At 42.3% G+C, this 24,132-nt stretch overlaps 1 protein-coding gene across 2 annotated transcripts in view; it reads right to left on the minus strand.

Moving 5' to 3' along the window:
• LOC132382542 (NT-3 growth factor receptor-like) overlaps positions 1-24,132 on the minus strand; it is a 951,566-nt gene that overhangs the window by 112,079 nt on the left and 815,355 nt on the right. The window lies entirely within an intron of this gene.

The raw sequence follows: 24,132 nt of genomic DNA on the forward strand, positions 1-24,132 counted from the left end.
GGTGGGGAGGGTCAGCAACTGTAACTTCTTCAGTGTTATCATTTCAGAGGCTCTGTCCTGGGCCCAGCACATAAGTGCCTTTATGAAAAAAATTATGAAGTGCCTCAAATTTCTTAGAGTTTGTGAAGATTTGACATATCACCCTTTGACAATATATTGACAGATTGCATCACAGCCTGGTATGGGAACACCAGAAAGACAGTTTGTTGGATTTTTCACATTGGTTGTTTGTCTACTCTGTTGGGGGTGGTCTTTTGATCCTATTGTGTTTCTTGTACTTACTGTGAATGCCCACAAGAAAATGAATCTCAGGGTTGTATATGATGGCATATATGTTCTGTGCTAATAAATTTACTCTGAATTTTGATATCCATTATCAACCATCTAGAATAATATTAGCATTAATGCTATCTCCTGCCAGGATTTGAATTGCTGGTTTCTCACATCGTGCTATGATTCTTGCAGGTCCTACCCTAATCTCTGTCTCCTCCTCATGTACCACTTTCTGCTGGTGGCCCATCTTGATTCCTGCCATTTGCTGGTGCTCCACCCTGTTCTCTCCCTCCTTCTGTAAATGCACTTTGCCCCATACCCCTGTCTACTCCTGGTAAAGCGCATTGTCTTTCCTAGTCCGTGCCTCTGAGTGAAGCCAAATCATCCATTCTAGTGATTCTGATTGAGAGATAAATACTGGCCAAGACCAACAGAGAATTTTCCACTCTACATCATAGACATGACCTGAGATCCTGAGAGAGCAGATGTGGTCTCAGTTTAATACCCTCAATATCTCAAAAAGGTAACTCCAGTACAGTCTCTCTCAGTACTGTACAAGTGTCGGCTTATATATTTGTGGTCAGAACTTTGACAGGCTGCTGCTGCAAGAAGGCAATTTAGCTGTGTTTATAGAATATTGATCTCTACAACTCAATTAGAACCATGTCAGTGTTCTTTCACTTTTACCGTTAACTCCCCACATATCCATAATACATCTTAGGCCTTCCCTTGGGGTTGATGAGAACTTGTTCCCACTCCATTCCTAAGGAGTGGAAGATGCCTGTATGAGAATCCTTTTAAGGTAGGTTGATCACTAAACACTAGGTAACAAATGGTCCTGACAGAAAGTGATCTCAGTGCAATCATAAGGAGGTCCAAGACAATTGGAGACCAAATAGAGTTCACTCACCTACACACACACGCAGATGATGACCACACACATGGTCACAAAACATGACATTGCCCACACTCTGTTCCTCAGTCCATCTACCTACTATCTCATCCTGGTCCCTTTCCTCCTCCAAACCCTCCAACACTCCTCCAGCCCAGTCCTCCTTCTCCTCTGTCTTGCCTTCTCCCCTTTCAGCTCCCTGTGGCTTAGTTGCTTTTTCCTATTTTGCTTGACCCCTCTTCCTTTCCCTCTGAGATCCCTCAATCCCCCCCTTCCACCACCACTCTCCCCCTGCAAGGATGAGGCTGCTCATTGACCATTGTTCCACCTGACCTGAGGAAGTACTTCAGGTCCAATTGCCCACTGGGTGACAGAGAGATCCCACCAACCTATTGAATGCTGAACACAGGCTCCAGTTGTCCAGGTTAACTTTCATCTTGCAACTGTTGGATTGAGGTATAGAATTAGGAATAAATGGGCCAAAGAGCCTATTTCTATGCTGCTGTGCTTCACAACTTCAATTGTATTATTTTTCTAATAGCTTAACTTTCATATGCTTATAATTTTTATACAATCATCTATATATGGTTGTGTTAAGTGAATTTTCAGTGACTATAGTGTAGCTGATTCTGTATTTTCTAGAAGCTTAGTTTTCTGCAGCAGGTGTCACCTCTCTTGAATCTGGTTATTTCATAGATGACATCTCATCAAAGAGTGTAATCATCTGAGGGTGACACGATTGCAAACTTGTTTTTCTTCGTTCTTTGTTCTCATAACACAATAAACACACCCAGCTTTATACCTCATTCTTGACTTCTGAAGAACCTCCAGATCAATTTCACCAGACCCAACACAACCAAATAGTTAATGCAACTTAGTATGATTTTCTGAACAGTAACACACAGAGAAAGGACATTCATCTCATGCGGGCATTTGTACCCAACTGGACACATTATCCTGTTTCTATTTTGCTGTTTTCAAAGTCATTACATTACGACAGTGATTGAATTTGCCTGAAGATGTGGAAGGTACTATAGAAAGGAAATAACTTCCTGTTTAGCTCAGAAACATGATCTGCAGAAGCTATGAGTACCAATAGTAGCAGTGGCTGAAAAGAATGAACCTGCTGCCAGTTCATATTCTGACTTAGGATAAAATTCCTTGATAGAGATCGTAAAGAGCACCAAATTTCTTGGTGTTCACCTGATGGAGAATCTCACCTGGTCCCTCAACACCAGCTCCATAGCAATGAAAGCCCAGCAGCATCTCTACTTTCTGCAAAGGCTGAGGAAAGTCTATCTCCCACCCCCCATCCTCATCACAGTCTACAGAGGTTGTATTGAGAGCAACCTGAGCAGCTGCATCACTACCTGGTTTGGAAATTGCACCATCTCAGATCGCAAGACCCTGCATCGGATAGTGAGGTCAGCTGAGAAGACCATCGGGGTCTCTCTTCCTGCCATCACAGACATTTACACTACACGCTGTATCTGCAAAGGAAACAGCATTATGAAGGACCCCATGCACCCCTCATACAATCTCTTCTCCCTCCTGACATCTGAGAAAAGGCTCCGAAGCATTCAGGCTCTCACGGCCAGACTATGTAACAGTTTCTTCCCCCAAGCTATCAGACTCCTCAATACCCGAAGCCTGGACTGACACCTTGCCCTGTTTATTATTTATTGTAATGCCCGCACTGTTTTTGCGCACTTTATGTAGTCATGTGTAGGTCTGTAGTCTAGTGTAGCTTTCTCTGTGTTGTTTTTTTTTACGTAGTTCAGTCTAGTTTTTGTACTGTGTCATGTAGCACCATGGTCCTGAAAAACATTGTCTCATTTTTACTATGTACTGTACCAGCAGTTATGGTCGAAATGACAATAAAAGTGACTTGACTTGACTTGACTTGAAATCCTGAGCCTATTTGAGCCCAGAATCAGATGTTCCCTCTTAGATTTAATTATAGGATTTAAGACCAATCATGATAACCCACACATTTGCCCCTGAAAAGGTTGTGGTGAGGAGCTCTCTGGAATTGTTGCAAAGTTTCTGATAAAGCTGTTCCCCAGAGCCGTTGGTGAGGGAGTTCCACCTATGTCCAAATGTTCGCAGCTTGGCTTCTGCATTTTCCTGAAATGTTGTTGCATCCTGCATACTTTGAATTTCCAATAGTTTATAGATGGATTGCCTCTGAATTGTAATAGGAGGCTTCGACGCAGAGTAATCCGTTGCCAGAGATAATTTCTGAAGAAGTTAAACAAGAGAGACCAATATTAGATTACACTACGCCTAAACGAAACTGCCATTGTGAAAGAGCTTGTGCACATTAAGTTGACTTTGATGAGGAGTAATCCATCACACTGACACATTGTGTCCACATCAGAGTGTGAGCTCTCAAAATATTCTGGTCTATTGGCAACCTTGAGGAACATGGTATTGAATAGAATCATATCTAAATAGAAGAATATATTTCAGCCAATTGAGTTTGCTTTGCTATTCTCTCATATCTGAATTAGACCATAAGAGCATTTAAAACATTGAAGAGAATGCCTGTGTCCTCTGGAGGTTGGATCAGCCATAGCTGATCACAATAAAGTGGATGAGAAGAAGCTCCACTCATGGACTTTGAGAGGCTGTTTCCCTTGGCTGGAGAGTTGAAATTCTCAGGATAAGGAGTCAGATCGTTTAGGACTCAGGTGAAGTGCAACGTCTTCACAAAAAAATTTTGAGCATCTTTTAGAACAATAGAACATTACAGCACAGAAACAGGCCTTTTGGCCCTTCTTGGCTGTGCCGAACCATTTTTCCACCTAGTCCTGCTGATCTGCACCTGGACCATATCCCTCCATACACCTCTCATCCACGTACCTGTCCAAGTTTTTCTTAAATGTTAAAAGTGAGCCCACATTTACAACTTCATCTGGTAGCTCATTCCACACTCCCGCCACTCTGCGTGAAAAAGCCCCCCCCCCCAATGTTCCCTTTAAACTTTTCCCCCTTCACCCTTAACCCATGTCCTCTGATCTTTTTCTAGCCTCAGTGGAAAAAGCCTGCTTTCATTCACTCTATCTATACCCATTATAATTTTATATACCTTTATCAAGTCTCCCCTCATTCCTCTACACTTCAGGGAATAAAATTCAACCTTTCTCTGTAACTCAGTTTCTCAAGTCCCGGCAACATCCTTGTAAACCTTCTCTGCACTCTTTCAACCTTATTAATATCTTTTGAATTATTTAATCCAGTCCTGAAGAAGAGTCTCTGCCCAAAACGTTGACAGTTTATTCATTTCATAGATGGTGTCTGACATTCTGAGTTCCTCCAGGATTTTGTGTGTGTTCCTCTGGATTTCCGGGATCTGCAGCACTTCTGGTGCTCTACCACCGATGCTCACTCACCGAGCAAGCATGAAGCTTGTTGGAAGGCATGTGATATGGGGTAGGGAATAGTAAAGTTGAGGTGGATGATCAGCTGAGATCTTGTTGGATGGAGGACAAGGCCTGATGGACTGTAGGTCCTGTGTCCTGCTGTTCTTTTTTCATTCTTCTTATGCAGTTGCATTACTCCACTCTAGTTTGGTGGTTTCTGAAGTGATTGATAAAGCCACATGAGATCCACGCTCTTCCTCAAATTGTGTAGGAGGTGCCAGACATAGCACATAAATAGATACTTCAATAATCCCAAAGGAAATTACTGTGTCACAGCAGCATTACAAATGCACAGATATAGAAATATACAAATATTAGAAGAAAAGTAAGAAAAACTAAATAAATAAGTTACCTCAAACAGTGTAACAGGAAGGGGTTATCACTTCCCCTGCTATAGGCTGACTCGTTCTAAAGCATAATGACTGCATATAGCACTCTTTGGAGCAATGCAGTTGTCTTAGTTTACCACTAAAAGTGCTCCTCAGTTGAGCAAAGGTGGCACGCAGAGAGTGAAAACCTTTGTCCAGTTTTGCCAGGATTTTCTAGAGGGTCCTTTCTTCTACCACAGCCTCCAGTGGGTCCAGTTAGACTCCTACAACAGAGCCAGACTTTCTAATCAGTTTATTGAGCCTGTTGGCATCACCCATGTTGATGTCATTGCCCCATCACACCACTGCATAGAAGATTGTACTGACAACATAGATTGATAGAACATGTGCAGGAGAGGCCTGCATTCTCCAAAGGACCTCAATCTCCTCAAGAAGTAGAGGCGACTCTGGCCCTTCTTGTTTACCACACTGTGTTGATGCTTCACTCAAATCTCTCATCCAGGTGCACCCCCAGGAACTTGTAGGTCCTCACTACATCCACATCCACATCCATAGTAACATGGAGCAGTGCAGGCTTAGTCCTCGTAAAGTCCATCACCATCTCCTTTGTTTTTTTGATGTTGAGCTGCAGCTGATTCAGCTTGCACCACTTGACAAAGTCCTCCACCAAGCCCTGTATTCATCCTCCCTCTCTCCCTTTATACACCCAACTATTGCTGATTCATCAGAGAATCTCTACAGATGACATGACTCAAAATGGGTAGGTATTTTGTGAACAAGAGAGGGAAGCTCATTCTATTTTCTTTGGCAGCCCCTTGCAATCAAAGGTGACTTGCTTCCATAATAGATTCGATATGATCAATGAGGCCAAAGTGGGATGCACAAATAGGGCAAAAGTGTTTAATGGGGCAGACAGATCGTGACCCATCTGTGTTTTCTGCCATTTATGTTGGGTTTCCACATGCTCCTGATTCATGGACCCAGGGTTCACAGTGCAATTCCTATTGGCCCTTCCTCACAGTGTCTAGTCATGGGCCAAGGAGACCAAGGAGTGTATCAAGGTGTAGCTCTCTTCCAAAGGGATTCTGTCCATTTGGTAAATCCTCCAGTGCCTCGATACTGATGATGATGTTCTTGTGGAGGATGCTAATGTTGGGTTGCTTATCTAGATGGTAGACTTGGAGCATTTTGTGGTTTCTATCCAGTACTTGGAATAGTTTGCTGTAAATAGACCAAAACTCTGATGCACCCTGAGGGAACTAATCATCTGCGACCTTATAAACAATGAGCTTTCTGCCAGTTTTGACATCTTGATCTTCAAACATCCTTTTCCTCAGGTGACCAAAGGCTGTGTCGGTGTGCTGATGTCATGGTCCTGGCTGGCATTTCCCTTTCCTCCCTAATTGGTCCTTAATCCCCACACTTGATTCCCAGTTTTTCCCAATTCCTCTCAATCACCAGCACCTGGTTTCCATTAGCCACCAGAGGATAAGATGACTCCAACAGCTCCAGTCAGCCCTTGCCAGATTGTTGGTCGACTCTCACAGAGGGAGAGGGAGAGGGAGAGGGAGAGGGAGAGACCTTGCCCCATGTCTTTAACCCCATATCTCTTTGTAAACCGAATCTCCCAGGTCCTGACTCAGCCTGGTCCCGATTCTACAGTCGCTATGGAGATTCTGCCTCCGTGTCAGAGTCCTGCACTTGGGTTCGTTTTCCTGCCACGTCCCTGTCACAGCTGAAGGCATTGGAAAATTTAATCAGATGCTCCTGACAGGAAGTAGATCGTGTCTGAATAACACTCTAAGTCCACAAATACAAATACTCTAGTACTTTGTTTTCTGAGTCTGAAAACAAGACACTATTGTAACACAATTTTGGCTTTCATCAATGACAAATGTGTATGGTGTTTTAAAAAAAAATTAACCAAGTATGTACATTACCATATACTGCCTTGAGATTCATTTTCCTGCAGGTTTCTACAGGAAAATAAAGAAATACAATGGATTTATGAAAATCTATACATAAACAAATACTGACAAACAACCAATGTGCAAAAGAAGACAAATAGTGCAATTAAAATAATATACAGAGACTTGGAATCGTAAAGAGTCCTTAAAAATATATCTGTGGAATCAGTTCAGAGTTGTGGTGACTGAATTATCCACGCCACTAGAGGAGCCTGATAGCTGCAGGAAATAACTGTTCCTGAAGCAGGTGAAACAGCAACCTTAACAGACCATAGACCATAGGAAGAACAGGCCTATTGGCCCACAATGTGAGTGCCAACTTAATTCAAACATGACACCAAATCAAACCACACATCACCCTACAATTACCTGCTTGTGCTGAAAATGCTGGAATTCCATCCAAAGAAACAAGCTCAGACAGAAAGTAATATGCCACTGATGCACATAAGGAGATCAAGTTCAATGATAATCCTGTTGGCCAGAGCAGGAGAGGATGAGATAGACAGGTGGAAGGATTTAAGGAGCAAATTGAACAAGTGCAATACAACTTGGGGCATTAGCACTAATGCTTGGAAGGTGATTACTGGGAATCAGCAGGGACAACAGAATTAGAGGAAGACAAGACTTTTGGTGGAGATTACTGTGATAGGTGTGCTTCAAAGGGTGGGTACTTCACATTTTATAAGTACTTCTGAATAGGTAGTCAATCTATGTCAGTGAACAGAGAGTGAGTGATGAAGAAAATAAATCCTGGTCTGAGTTAGAGCATGGGAAGCAGAGTTCTGGATATATGGAAAAGTTCAGAAGGTTGAAGATAAGAGACAGGCTAGAAAAGTGGTCAATTAACAGTAATCAATTAAGCCCTGGTCTATTTTGTATTCAAATCATTGAAGCGCTGTTTAGAATTCCTGTGATGAACTTCACAAGCACTTAACAGCACTTCTTGAGCCTTAGCTTCTTTGAAAAATGGATATTGAATGGACTCAGCAGATTCGCTGTGGGGAGGATATTTCCTCGGATTAAAGGGTTTACAGTGGTTACAGCCTCAAAATGTGGGTTGCACCATTAGAAAGGAAAAGAAAAAAAATTCCTTTATTAGGAGGATGACAGACTTTTATAATTCCCTACCGTAGAGATCCGTGGAGGCTCATTCATAGGCTGCTTTCAAAAATGAGATCAAAGGATTTCAGGATATGAGAGGAGTCAAGGTACCCTTGGGTCAGTGCAGGAAGATGGAATTGAGGAAAAAGACCAGCAGTGATCTTATTGAATGGCAAAGCAGCTTGAGGGGCCAAATAGCCTATTCCTATTTCTTATATTCCAATGTTCCAGACGGAATGAGAATCAAGGTTATTATCATTGTCTTATATGATGTGAAATTTTCTTTTTTTGTGGTATCAGTAAAGAAATAAAACTACTAGAAATTACAAAATAAACAAATGGTGCAAATAAAAAAAAGGAGCAATGTGATCGTGTTCATGCACAGTTCACAAATCAGCTGGCAGAGGAGGGGGGGGGCGAAGAAGCTGTTTATGAATCAATTGAATGTGGATCTACCGGTGCTTGTACTTCCTCCTTGATGGTAGCAACAAGAAGAGGCTAGCTCCCAAAGAGTGGAGGCTGGATTTTGGGTACTGTCTCTTGAAGATGTCTTTGATGGTGAGGAGAGTTGGGCTCGTGATGGAGCTGTGAGTCTCTAACCCTTTGCAGCTTCTTGTGATTATGTACTTTGGAGCCTTCACACCCGGCTGCGATGCAATCATTCATTCAGAAAGCTCAGCATGGTACTTCTGTTGAAGCCTATAGGAACAAACATAATTTTCACAAGTGTGGCTGAGCTGATGCCATGCCCTCTTCACGACTGCATGAATGTGTTGGGACCAAGATGGATCTTTGGAGATGTTGACACCCAGCTCCTCACTCTTCCCACCACCCCTCAAGGAGGACTGACCTATGTTCTCCCAACTTTCCCTTCCTGAAGTCCATAGTCGGTTCCTTGGTCTTGCTGATGGTGAGTGGGAAGCTGTGACACCACTCAGTCAGCTGATTGATCTCACTCCTGTATGCCTCCTCGTTACTATCTGAGATCTTAACAACAACAGTGGTGTCTTCTGCTCAATTTATAAGTGGTGCTTGAACGTGTTTAGCCACTCACTGTCACAGTAGAGACAGAACAGAGCAGTAAATTAAGTATGCATCCTGGATGTTTCAAGGATTCAAACACATCTGAACTGATTCCACAACTTATGGACTCACTTTCAAGGACTTTCGAACTCATGCCCTCGGTACTATTTATTCATGTATTATTAGTGTCCTTGTATTTGCACAGATTATCTTCTTTTACACATAGATTGTCAGTCTTTGTGTGTAGTCTTTTCACTGATTCTTTGTTTTACAATGAATGCCTGCAAGAGAATGAATCTCAGGAAAGCATACGGTGACATTTATGTACTTAGATAATAAATCTACTTTGAACTGCAGCAAGTATCCTTACGACATATTCTGTTTTGCACACTCTTAAACCGGTGCCTATTTGCACCAAATAGTCTGCTCACCATAAGCACAAATTCCAACAATAGAACTCTTAAACACTGACAGACAAATCATGTAAAAATGTCACTTGCCATATAAACCTGTTGGATTAATTAGAGCCTTTCAAATGACACAGTGTGCTGGTGAATGAATGTAACGTGACAGAAATGCTAACGACAAATAATTTAATTAAATACAAAACAAAATGTTATCTTCCCCCATACATCAAAGGACAATTGCAATGTAAAAATGCACACCCCCACTTATTCATATCTGGCCACCTACGTATTTTGAGCACAATCCAGAGCCACATCTTCAGAGCTGAGCATGATTATTCATGAGCCACACATTAGCTTCCAAGGCCCTGAGTGCTGAATCCCATTCTGCCCAGGTTAGCTTCTGTGGCTTTAACACAAAAAGGATAATGGCAACAGAGAGAGGACAGTGTGTTATCGTTTATCACAAAGCAGTTAAAAGAAAACTGCCAGGAGGCAGGGCTTCTGGTAGGCGGACTCCCAACCACTGGAGCGTGAGACAGACAAGGCTGTTAGCAGACAGGGCTCCTACAATTAAGACACCTAATGGTAACATGTTCATTGTGTTTTATCTATTACAATCATACAGTTCTGGAATTGATTGGAACGCCTGCAAGTTCCTGATATCAGGTTACTCCTGGTAAAATGGTGGTGTGCTCAGATGCAGCAGCTACTTGGGGTCCTATCTTGCCTCAGTCGCACATCATTGCGGGGTTCTAGGAACGTCAGGTACTGCAGGACTACACCATCAGGGAGCTGCCCAATAGGGATGGAGCTGGACTTAGCGCGTATCGTTGTTGTCTTGTTGCCTGGACTAGTGTTGTGCTGAGATGGTGCACGATCCAACAAATGGGGTGAGTGATTCAAATGGAGCCAGTGATTATCTTGGACGTTTTTATTAGGATTGTAGGACTGCCCTCAAAACAAGGGCTAAGACTGCCTTGGGTGTTTTTATTGGGACTGCAAGACTTTGATGAGACCAATGGACGGGTAGCAGCATTGCCTCGGTTGTGGAAAGGACTAGACCTCGGCTGCAGGGTTGCCTTGAAAGCAGCCACCCAGGGGAGAGAGCAAGGGTTTCTGCTGGGTTCACCAGAATTGTGCTGGGTTGAGGGGGGGCCCATCCAGTATTCACCTGGTGCTGCCACCTGGTGTTCACTTGGTGCTACTCTCCAGTATTTGCTCAGTGGCAGAACAAACCGAACCAGGACAACCTACAGTCCTGCCACTCGGGGACTTGGGCTATAGTTTTTGAATTCACAACCATATCTGCTATTTTTATGATGTGATATTTGCAGTGTGCTGTGTGTTGTTGGTAACGTTTTTTGCACCTTGGCTCCGAAGGAATGCTGTTTTGTTTGGCTACGTTCATGTATGCTTGAATGATAATTAGATTTGAATTTGGACTTGAACATGTTCCATGATATTCATTGAAATCAAACTACCCCACTTTGAGGAGTGTACAGATTGCAGCGGTCCAAATTTCCCCAGGGATAAGATCCTAAGATATAGGAGCAGAATAAGGCCATTCAGCCCATCGAGTCTGCTCTGCCATTCCATCATTGGCTGATCCCGGATCCCACTCAACCCCATATACCTGCCTTCTCGCCATTTCCTTTGATACCCTGACTGATCAGGAAACAATCAACTTCCACCTTAAATATACCACTGCAGTACATACCACTGCATATACTAAAATAAATATACTTAAAATATACCACTGCATATACTAAAATAAATATACTTAAATATACTTAAGATATACCACTGCATATACTAAAATAAATATACTTAAATATACCACTGCAGACTTGGCCACCTCTGCAGTCTGTGACAGAGCATTCCACAGATTCACTACCCTCTGGCTAAAAAACATTCCTCTTTACCTTTGTTTGAAAAGGTCACCCCTCAATTCTGAGGCTGTGCCCTCTAGTTCTGGATATCCCCACCATAGCAAACAAGATGCCCACATCCCTGAATATATCAAAACATTCTAGTATAGCCACTGATATTCCATCTTTAACTAACCATGGAAACCCAACTTAGCTGTCGAGCATTAAATAGTTTCAACTATGCTTTGCCTAAAGATGAGAACTCCAACTTCCACCTTAAATGCTGCGTGTGGAGATTCCAGTTCAAAAGAAAGACTGGGCATTTCTGGGTATCTTAGGATATCTAAGGATATCCGCTTATGAAAGAAGTTTCATAAACATCTTCCATTTTAATTTTAGGTAGAAAAATTGAGTTAACGAAGTTTTAATCCCCTGCAGCAGATAGAATCAGCATCCCTTGAGCAGTGGGTTTTCACATTGAGGATTGCACACACTTTTAGAGCTTAGAACATAGAACATTACAGCACAGTACAGGCCCTTCAGCCCACAATATTGTGCCAACCTTTTGGTCCCCTTATCTGAAGAAAGGATACAGTAGCATTGGAACCAATCAATAAGAATTCATCTAACTAATTCCAAGGATAAGAAGATTGTCCTATCAAGGCAGACTGAATAGACTGGGCTGTGCTCCTTTAAGTTTGAAAAAATGAAGGCTTAAGTCCCTTAAAGGGTATGACAGTGTAGATCTTGGGGTGTTTTCACTTGCAGGGTCTTGAACAAACATAGATTCAGGATTTGGGGCTTCAAAGAATCTAAGGTAAATAGGAATTTATTCTCACAGAGAACGGTGAATCTTTGGAATTCTCTGTGAGTTGTGGAGGATAGCTCATTAGAATTATTTAAAGAGGAGTTTTGAAACTAGGGGTCTTGAGGGCAATAGGAAACTGACTCATAAGTGCTGAAGTCTGGGATAGGTCAGCTATGATCTTATTAAAAGGCAGAGTTGACTTGAGGGGCCAGGTAGCAACTACTATCCTCTTGTACTCTCATACCCATGGCTCACTAAAGATTACTTTGCATTATTATTTCTATGTCAGAAGATTGTTGGTTCAAGGTGCTAGCCTAACAATCTGAGCCATCATTCTGGGTTTGTACCTATCACCAGTTCTGAGGGACTACTGCATTGTTGAATGTGCTGCCCTATGGCTGATACATTACAAAAAAGAGCCTCCATTTGATTTCCCCATGTTGATGTAAAGGATTCTTGGCTTGAATTTATTCAAGAACAAGATGTCCTGACCAGTATTTTATCTCAATCACTAACAAAATATCACCATGCTGTTTTGGGAAATTGTGCATAGATCAGTTGCTATGATTTCTGGATTCTAATAATGACTACAATTCAGAATGTGCTTTATTAGGACTGAGGCAGCCTGAAAGGGATCTGAATAAATGCGTCTTTCTTTTTAACTTTTTGGGATTAAACAGATTTGCCTCTTTGTCTATTCTGAGATATGTACCCCAGCACCCAAGCAATCTTTTCTAGCCATTACAAAGCTGCCATTAGACTGTTGGATTATTACAGGAATCTCAGGCTAATTTTATCTTGTTCTCCTTCTACAGAAATGACAAACCCAGGACTGAACATAGAATTTTCATCTTTATTCAGAATTTAGAAAATTTGCTATCAATGGAATAAGAGATGTGATGGAGCCAACCATGGGGAAATCAGAAGCTTCCAGAACTAAGATTTCTGTGTCTCTTTTCTGACATAATTTTTTCTTAAATGGGCACTCTACATAGAATCCCAGAACTGCATTCCCTGCAAAATCTCACTGTTAAGCAGATTTCATTCTCATTCAAGACCTCAGACATCTTCCCAAGAAGAAGTAACTGAACCCTTGATTTAATTTACACTCTCTGTCGTCAATGGCCCGAGACAAATTTGGCCTTCATGCTTCAGTTTATCCTCAGTAGCTCTTTGGTTTACCATCAGCTCACACATGACTGGACAGCCAAACACCCAAATAATCACAATGCCAAGTTTACCGATGACAGTGGTGGGGCTCGTCACCACAATGATGAGACGACCCACAGACAGGAAGTGGAAGAGCTCGAGGCCTGGCACCAGTCAAATAACCTTCCTCAATGTCAAGAAGACATTAATCCTAGCCTAATCACAGAACAACTTACAATGACTAATTAACCTACCAACCGGTATGTCTTTGGACTGTGGGAAGAAACCGGAGCGCCCGGAGGAAACCCACGCGATCACGGGGAGAGTGTACAAACTCCTTACAGGCAGCAGCGGGAATTGAACCCAATTCTCTGGTACTGTAAAGCGTTGTAACCACTACGCTAAAGTGATGTGCCAATTTATTGTCGCAAACACAAGGAAATCTGCAGATCCTGGAAATTCAAGCAACGCACACAAAATGCTGATGGAACGCAACAGGCCAGGCAGCATCTATAGGAAGTAGCACTGTCGACGTTTCGGGCTGAGACCCTTCGTTCCACCAGCATTTTGCATGTGTTGCCAAATTGTTGTGTTTATTGTTATTATTTATTTACCATTATTTATTGTATTTTATTATTATTGTGTTGTTTATCTCATTGTGTGCTTTTTTTGGGCTGCTGTAGATTGGCAGTAACAATTATTTTGTTCTCCTTTACTTTTGTGTACATGAAATGGCAATGAACAATCTTGAATAAATCTCCTAATTTCTCAGCAATTGTTGGTAATGTTCCCAGAACAACAGAGAAACCTCTTGTTAAAACATTTGGTTAGTGGACCCATAGGCTTATTCTCACCTGCAGGGTGTCACAGCATGAAATATTACATCGTAAACATCTAATAGAGCAATAATGAGAAAACGAATAGCAATAGAATTTTCCAGAAAAATATTAATATTCACACACACTATGTTAAGATTACTTTACCACAAATTATGATATGAAAATTATAGATTCACAGGGCTTCATGGTGGAGTAGTGGTTAGCACAACATTCCCTGTATGTTTCCCCCAAATGCCCTGGTTAAAGGATAACAAACACAAGAAAAACTGCAAGTGTTGGAAATCAAAAGGAACACACGCTCAAAATGTTGGAGGAACTCTGCAGGCCAGGCAGCATTTAAGGAAAAGCATAAACAGTTGATACTTTGGGCTGAGAACTTTAGTCCTGAAGAATGGTCTCGGCCCAAATCATTGACTGTTTATGCTTTTCTATGGATGCTGCCTGGCAAGATGAAGGACAAAATATCTTCGCCTGGATTATAAATAAATTCACAAGTTGCTCTATTTCTGAGATTGGATTTGGGTACAAAAACAATCGCAACCTTAATACAGCAGAAAATGATCTGAAGAACATTGTTTGCAAAATAAAATCAATGCTGAACCGTGTAAAGAGAAGTTAGGGCAGATTAGGATTTGATGAGATTTTTGGGTTTCAATGGACATACTAAAGAAGGGAAGAGAGGTGGAGACTGGGTGAGTTTGGGGAGTGATTTGTTGTGCTTAAGGCAACAGACGATGTGCAGCAGAACACGGGGGTCAAGCAGTATCTGTGGGAGGAAAGGAATCTTTGACATCTTTCAACAAAACACTACAGTAATCAGTCCTGGTGCAGGCTTTCAACACGAAACATTCTCCATCTGACAGATGCTGGTCGAGCTGATGACTTCTTCCAGCTGTTGCTTGTTTTCTCCAGATTCCAGCTTCTGCAGGCTCTTATGTCTCCAGTGAATAGGGCCTTGGCAGCTGAAGGTATGGTTGCTAATGGGGGACAATTGATCAAACAGCATAGAGGAGTGCTGTCGCTCATTTTAATACTTTTTTACTTGTTTATTCATGGGGTGTGGATTTACTAATTTGTTTCCATTTAGGGACTGTCCCCAATTGTCACTAGAAAAGTGTGTCCTACTAAGCCATTGCAGAACGTCAGCCATATTGGATGCCACAGTAGCACAGCGGTTAGCACAAAGCTATTACAGCTCAGGGTGTTAGAGCTTGGAGTTCAATTCTGGCATCCTCTATAAGGAATCTGTATATAATTCCTCCAGGTGCTTAGGTTTTCACCTACAGTTCAAAGATTCATAGGTTAATTGGTCATGGGCAATTATCCCATAATTAGACTATGGTTAAATTGGGGTTGCTGGCAGTGCAGCTCGAAGAGCCAGGAGGGTCGATTCTGTGCTGTTTCCCTCTAAATAAATATCAGGGGTATTAGTGAACCAGATTTTATATCAATCTTATGGTTTTATAATTATCATTATTGATATCAGCTATTCAATACAGATTTATTGAATTAACTAGACTGATATTTCCCAGCTGCCATGGTGGGATTTAAACTCATAACTCAGATTTACTAGGGCAAGCCACTGAATGTTAGTTCAGCAACTTAAGCACAATGCCACTGTATACATTATTTAGCCATTTGGGACGGGCTCTCAGATAATCAATACCTCAATTCTCCTTTAGTTTTGAATCAGTCCATGGTCTCATTCCCCTTCATCTCTGAAATCTATTCCAGCCTCATAACACAGCAAGATATCTGCTCTTCTCCAATACTGCCCTCAGGATTTTTTGAAATTTAATTGTTCTTTCGTTGGTAACCGTGTTTTCCGTTACCACAACCTTCCTAAATCCAACTATCTTTCACTTTTCTTTTATCCTTAATGAGTTGACCAAGTTTTTGGTCATAGGCTCAAACGTGTCCTTTTCTGGGTGAGCATTTCTGCTTTGTTTGATTAACCACTGTGGGAAATCTTTGCTGTATTCCAACCCACATACAATAAAATGCTCCAAGTATTCAGCAAATCAAGCCGTTTCTATGAAGGGGAATAAGCAGTTGACATTTTGGGCCTAGACCCTTCATCAGGACTGGAAAGGAAGGAGGCAAAAGCCAGAATAAGAAGATGGGAGGGGGAGCGAGAGGAAGGAGTTACAAGCTACTTGGATTTTGTGTGTGTTGCTCAAAATTTCCTGCATCTGCAGAATCCAAGGTGTTTATAATTTGATGTATTACAGCTGCTATTTATATAGAAGTTATCTGGGGGGAAGGTAGTGACATGGGTTCAATTCCATGCTGTCTCCCTGGGACCTTATGGGTTTCCTTCGGCTGCTCTGGTTTCCTCCCACAGTCCAGAGATGTAAGTGTTCGTAGATTAATTGGTCACATTGGTAGTACCGGCTCATTGGGCCAGATTAGCCTTTTACCATGCAGTATCTCTAAATAAAATAAATTAGATGACACATTGTTGTCAGACCCATCTGCTCAACTCTGGTTAGGCCACAATGAGCATTGTGTTCATTTCTGGCTGCTCCACTCTAGGAAGGGTTTTGAGGCTTTGGAGAGGCTGCAGAAGAGGTTTACCAGGATGCTGCCTGGTTTAGAGGGCATGTGCTCTCACGAGAGGCTGGAGTGTTTTCTCCGGTGCAGCAGTGGCTGAGGGGAGCTCTTATAGAGGATTACAAGTGATGCACCATCAATAACTCACTCTGAGACGTAAAGGCGAGATGTCGGCTTTTATTGACTGGAAGAAGGAACCAGCAGTGAGTGACCATCATACTACATCCTGGAGACTGAGGCCGAGCATCAGGCCTCGATCGCCTTTATACAGAGGCCTGTGGGAGGAGCCACAGGAGCAGTCAGCAGGGGGTGTGTCCAGACAGGCACACGTAGTTCACCACAACAAGATTATGAGAGGCATGGATAGAGTAGACGGGGAGAATCTGTTTCCCAGGGTTGAAATGTCTAGTACTAGAGGGTATGCATTGAAAGTGAAAAAGGGTAGGTTTATGGGAGATGTGAGGGGTAAGCTTTTTACTCAGAGTCGCGAATGCCTAGAATGGGGTGTCTGATATGGTGGCAGAGGCAAATATAACAGAGGCTTTTAGGATAGGCACATGGCTGTAAGAAAGATGGAGGGATCTGGACATGGTGTAGGAAGGAGCGACTAGCGTTTAGACTTTTTTAATTTGATTTTTGCTGGTTCGGCACAACATTTTGGGCCAAATGGCCTGTTGCTGTGCTGTACTGTTCTATGTTTTATATTCTAAATTATTGCACGGAACTGATGTCTTTATGGAAGTGAAGAGAAAAAGTTGTTAAGTTGTATCCCCGAAGGATCTGGCTGGATAGATCTTTTATTCCAGGGTCTAACCAGACATCAGTCTCAGTTTTTTATATATAACATAGATCATTGGTGAAGGTACATTAGCAATGCTGTGCAACCTTGAATAAAAGCATTGATGTATTTTTGGCAGGCAGGGATTGAAGCACAGATATCCATGGCCTCAGGCACTGAAGCCTGAGCCATTACTGAAGTGAAAGACAATTAATGTGTAGGCTGTGAAGAGTTTCTGCTTAATCTGCATAAAATATGCAGCAGCGCAATTACGCTGACTGACATTTACTCCACTGTGAGTTTCTGCTCCTGTGTGGCAAATGATTGACTGAGGTCTACACTCTACAACAAACAGTCTTTGCTGAAATATACACGCGTTCTTCACTGGAATTTCTCCTCTTAACTCAACCTAAAAGAAAATATAATCCCCTTTGCCCTCTTTATATCTATCATAATTTTTTTTGTGAGTTAATTCCTTGAAGTGTGGTTGGTATACTGTCAATTTAATTCCTCAGTTTACCTAACAAATGTTGTGATTTTAGCGGGAAAGGGCTGTGTCGTATTGACATCGGTGCAGATGTCTAAATAGGATCACAGTGCATGAGACAAAAACTTAATCTCCAGAATCTCAGTGATGGATGCACTGACCAAGACATCCTTTAACAAGAACACTCGCTGACCATGACATTTTAAATAAACGATTTATTTCTGAATCCCAACAATCAAAAAGATGCTACTCAAAACAGAATTGCCAACCGGCTGCAACTCGGCAATATTTGCTAAGTTTTCTTCTGTCTGCCCAAAATTGTGCTGTTAGCAAATAAATTGTGCTGAGTTTAGGACATTTAAGCCATATTTAAGTTTGCTGATGACACCACTGTCATTGGCAGAATCAAAGGTGGTGATGAATCAACATGTAGTTCAAAGATCAAAGTAAACTTTATTACAAAGTACATGCACGTCACCATATACAATCCTGAGTTTCAATTTCTTGTGGGCATTCTCAGCAGATCAATAGAATAGTAATTATAACAGGATTAATGAAATATCAGCCAGAGTTCAGAAGACGACAAACTGTGCAAATGCAAATATAAATAAATAGCAATACCTAATGATAACATGAGATAATGAGACAAGGTGTCCTTAAAAGTGAGATTATTGGTTGTTGGGGCATTTCAATGATGGGGCAAGTGAGTGTTGTTATCCCCTTTTATTCAAGAGCTTGATGGTTGAGGGGCAGTAGCTGTTCTTGAACCTAATGATATGAGTCCTTTGGCTCTTGTGTCTTCTATCTGATGGCACCTGTGAGAAGAGAGCATGACCTGGGTGGTGGGGATCTCTGATTATGGATGGCGGGAGACTGAAAATCTGGTTGAGTGGTGCCACAACAACAGCCTTTCACTCGATGTCAGCAAGATTATTGACTTCAGGAGGAGGAAACTGGCCCTCATCACAGGATCAAAGGTGGAGAGGGTCAGCAACTTTAAATTCCTTAGTGTTATCATTCCAGAGGATCTGTCCCAGGCCCAGCACTTAAGTGCACTTATGAAGAAAGCACTTTAGTGCCTCCATTTCCTTAGAAGTTTGCAAAGGTTCAGCAAAACATCTAAAACTTTGACTCACTTCTGCAGACCTGTGATGGAGATATATTGAGTGGTTGCATCATGGCCTGGCATGCAAATACCACTGCCTTTGAATGGGGAATTCTACAAAAAGTAGTGGATGTGGTGCAGTTCATTATGGGCAAAGCCCTCCTCGCCAATGAGCACATCTACATGGAACACTGGTGCAGGAAAGCAGCGTCCATCATCAAGCACTCTCACAATCCACACCATGGTCTCTTCTTGCTGCTGCCATCAGGAAGAAACTCCAGGAGCCTCAGGTCCCACACCACGAGGTTCAGGAACAGTTATCACCCCTCAGCCTAAGGCTGTTGAACTAGTGGGAATAACTTCACTCACCTTCACTTGCTCCATTAATGAACTGTTCCCGTAACCTATGGACTCACTTTCGAAGACTCTTCATCTCATGCTCTCGATATTTATTGCTTATTTATTTATTTTTATTATTGCTTCTTTTTTTTGTATTTCTATAGTCGTCTTTTGCACATTGGTTGCTTATGAGGTGTGTCTTTCATTGATTCTATTATGCTTCCTGGATTAACTGTGAACACCCACAAGAAAACAGATCTTAGGGTTGTATGGTGACGCATATGTACTTTGGTAATAAATTTACTTTGAACTTTGAAAATCTAATTTGCCCCATTGTCTATCAACAGTACAAAAACTCCTCTGGCAGCTATTTTACCAGGGGATCTTTGTCAATTAACCTTTGCCATAAATACTTAATAATTAGAGAAAACTATTGGTCTTTGTTTACAATTGCCAATAGTGCAAATTTCTCTCATTAACTCCAACAAACATGAGTCTCTCTAGCTGCTCAAGCCTCAATAATTACACAAGGTTGTGATCCCTTTACTAATCCCCTGTGCTACCAGTGGCGTGCGTCCATGAGGTGAGTCTGACAATGTGTGGTGAAATGTGTCGGGTTCACAAGGGGTCAAATCTACGTCCTGATAAACCATTTGGCTTCATAGAGCATGGAAACAGAATATTCAACAGGATATTCATATCTATGTGGGAGCCCAGCACTATTATGTGCAGAATCCAGCGCTTAATCACTACCCTTCAAGGCTTCACCAATTCAAGAGCTTACCAGGGTACCTTTAAAATGCTGTCAGTGATTCCACATCCATCCACCACTCTCTGTGGCAGGTTCATTTGTTTGTTATATGCCATGTTGTATGACGTGGGCGATTCTGATCTTTCCACGACTGTGATGGTTTTGGCAATTTTTTCCTTCGGAAATAATTTATCATTGCTTTCTTCTGGGCAGTGTCTTTACAAGACGGGTGACCCCAGTCATTATCAATACTCTTCAGAGCTCGTCTGCCTGGTGTCAGTGGTCGCATAACCAGGGCTTGCGATCTGCACCAGCTGCTCATGTGACCATCCACCACCTGCTCCCATGGCGTCACATGACCCTGATTGGGCGGGGGGCTAAGCAGGTGCTACGCCTTGTCAAGAGTGACCTGCAGTCTAGCAAAGGGAAGGAGTGCCTTACTCCTCTTTTGCTAGAGGCAAATCTCCAGTTTGTCACACACTCTGGCAGACACCACTCTTGAATGCCCTCCTCATATTCCCTCTCAGTCTCCTATCCCTTACTTTAAGTCCATCAGTACAAGAGGAAAAGATCCTGTTTGTATCCTTTGTAATTCCATACACCTCAATCAGGATCCCCCTTAACACCCACTACTCAAGGGAAAACAGCCCCAGACTCTCCAGTATCTCCTTACAACAAAACGCTCGAACTCAGGCACTATCCTGGTGAATATGGTTTGCTGTCCTGTCCAACCCTAGGAAGAGGGTGAGGTCAGAATGTCATAGAATCATAGATTCTTATAAACAGGAAACAGACCTCTCAGCCCTATTCCAACCATCAAGCATCTAGTTACAGCAAAGCTGCACAATGATTATTTTATTCTTATTACTTTCCAATCAAACCTCGCAGATTCCACCTCTTACCAACACAAATTATCGTGCCCAATTAATTGCAAGTCTATGGGATGTGGGAGGAAATTATGTAGGTTGAACAAGTTAGGTCTTTATTATTTATTTATTATTATTATTATTATTATTATTAATCTTTGGAGCATAGAAGTTTGAGGGGGGACTTGATAGAGGTGTTTAAAATTATGAGGGGGATAGATAGACATTCAGCCCATCAGTATTGTCCTACCTGTTAATGAATGGCTTACATTTAACTTCATCCACCTTGTTTACCGAAATAAAAAGTATTTATTTAGTTATATTACTAAACCAGGTATTCACAACTTTGGGTCCATGGACCCCTTGTATAATGGTAGTGGTCCATGGCATTAAAAAGATTAGGAACTCCTGGTCGAAGCCAACATCGAATGCCCATCCTCAAATGTCCCCTTAACTTGGTGGCTTGCTGGGGTATTTCAGAGGGCAGTTTAGAGCCAAATCTGCAGGTGATTTGGAGTCACATATGGGCCAGAACATGTGAGTACATCAGATCTGGGGTTGGTTTGCTAATATAGCAGTTAGCATAATGTTATTACAGTGCCCGCTATTGGGTTCACTTCCTGCCATAGTCTGTAAGGAGTTTGTACGTTCCCACTGTGAGTGCATGGGTTTTCTCCAGGTGCCCCAGCTTTCTCCCACGTTCTAAAGATGTGCGGGTTACTAGGTTAATTGGTCACATGGGTGTAAATGAGTGGCATGGGATTGTCAGGCTGTATCTCTAAATAAAAATAAAGTATTTCTTTCTCGAATAGACACTGGTGAACTAAATAATTGTTTTACAGTAGTCAAATTAATGAGAAGTGTTTTTAAAAATAAAATTCCTTTTAGTGTTACTAGTTGAATTTAGATCGCTCAGCTGCCAGGTTTGGATTCAAATTCATGTTGTTAGGTTAGTCGTTCAAATCTGAAATCCACTGGTCAGGAGGCAGTTGGCTTTGGTAGTCAGCTCCAGACAATGACTCAACAACCGGCTATTTGGCCTCAGGGGCACACACAAAATTCTGGATGAACTCAGCAGGTCAGGCAGCATCCATAGCAGGAAATAAATAGGCATCCGTTAGTCTCTAGAGACCATGGATTTGCACCTTGGAAAGTTTCCAGGGTGTAGGCCTGGGCAGGGGATGGGAGACTGGCAGCTGCCCATGCTGCAAGCCTTCCCCTCTCTACACCACTGATGTTGTCCAAGGGAAAGGCAAGGGACGATACAGCTTGGCACCGGTGTCGTCGCAGAGCAATGTGTGGTTAAGTGCCTTGCTCAAGGACACAACACGCTGCCTTAGCTGAGGCTCGAACTAGCGACCTTCAGATCACTAGACCAATGCCTTAATTACATGGCTACGCACCAACATGCGGGAAATAAATAGCCAATGTTTCACACCAAGACCCTTCATTGGGGCTGAAAAGAAAGGGGGCAGAAGCTAGAATAAGAAAGTTGGGAGAAAGGGAGAAGAGCACAAGCTGGCAGGTGAGAGTGAGGAAAGAGCTGGGTGGGGAGGCGGGGGGATGAATTGGAATGATGCGAGGCGTTGGGAGCTGGTATGTGGGAGAGGTAAAGGGTCTGAAGAAGGAGGAATTTCAAAAGAGAGGACACTGGATCATGGAATAAAGGGAATTTGGAGAACTAGAGGAAGGTGAGAGCAGGGTAAGTGAAGATAACATTGACAGGGCAATGAGCAAAATTGACATTCATGCCATCAGGTTGGAGACCACCCAGGCAGAACATGAGGTGTTGCTCCTCCAACCTGACCTTGGCCTCATTATGGCAGTACAGGGGTAAGGGAACAGATATTCTTGGGGGACACATCAGTCTTGGAGGAACAGCAGCAACTGTTTCTAGGGTTTGCATAGAACTACTTACCAAGTCCAGACATCTCACCGTCTATCGGCCCAGTTGAACCCTTTGACAGGGGTGTGGAGAGTAGCAGTGATAGTGGAGTACGTTGTGCCACCAGTTCACAAGGGCGATTCTGGTCTCAGGTGGACTTCCACTATTACATTGATGCTCATTCACCATAGCAGTGAAAGCTGCCTTTCAATGGCCACTGTGTGGCCATTTGCTCTTTGTCTTGGACAAAAATCACAAGGCTTCCTAAAAGCTGATCGGGGAACCACTCGATAGGTGTAGGGAGTTAAAGCTATGGTGATGAGAAAATGAGGGAAATAATCAAGCGTGGACATTGTGAGGTCATGTTAACAAAAACAGAAATTGCTGGAAATATTTGGCATCTGTGAAGCGTGTTATGAGGAAGATTCTCAGACCTCAAATGTTAACCATTTCTCATTTTACTGATGCTGTCTGACTTCAAGTGTTTCCAGGATCTTCTGTTTATATTTTCGATTTCCAGCAACCTTTCTGCAGTTTTCTGATTTTTTTTCACAGTTGATGTCATTGTAGTATATATAGGTGTGTAGATGTGACTTTTGATACTCTGATTTCCAGACATTGCTGTCAATTGAGAGTTTACTGCTTTCAATCAAGAACGTTTGATGGCAGCTCTATCTCTCCATTGCCCTAGTAACTAGCAATACTCAATAGCCTACACATATTGCAGTCACATGATGAAGCAACAAGACAAAATTTAGCTGGGTGGTTATGGCAACAAGGTAGGTGTAGAAACAAGACACACGCAAGATCAAGATAGAAAAAGAATGTACATTTCTGATAGATTTGCCTGCTTACCTAATGTATATATTGCAGAAAAGCCTCTCCCACTTATGTTAAGGGTTTGTTAGTCAGAGATATCAGAAATCCTAAAGGTTAACTGTACAGCTTGGTATAGAGGCTTCAATGCACAAGATCACAGCAGGGTGCAGAGAGTAACAAACTCAACAAGCACCTCTACGGGCACTTCCCTCCCAACCATTGAGGATATCTTCAAGCAGGGATGTCTCAAGTAGGCAGTATCCATCCCTAAGGGTTCTCACCATCCAGGATATGCCATCACGTACCCCCTCACAGAGAAGGCACAGGAGCCTGAAGATCCACACTCAATAATTCAGAAAACTGATTCTTTCCCTCCACCATCACATGCCTGAATGGTCCATGAACCTCGTTATTCTTTTCTTTAACTATTTATTTGTTTTTATAATTTATAGTCAGTTTATATCTTTG

The sequence above is a fragment of the Hypanus sabinus genome, chromosome 28 (genome assembly GCF_030144855.1).
Source record: "Hypanus sabinus isolate sHypSab1 chromosome 28, sHypSab1.hap1, whole genome shotgun sequence".
NCBI classification, from domain to species: Eukaryota; Metazoa; Chordata; class Chondrichthyes; order Myliobatiformes; family Dasyatidae; genus Hypanus; species Hypanus sabinus.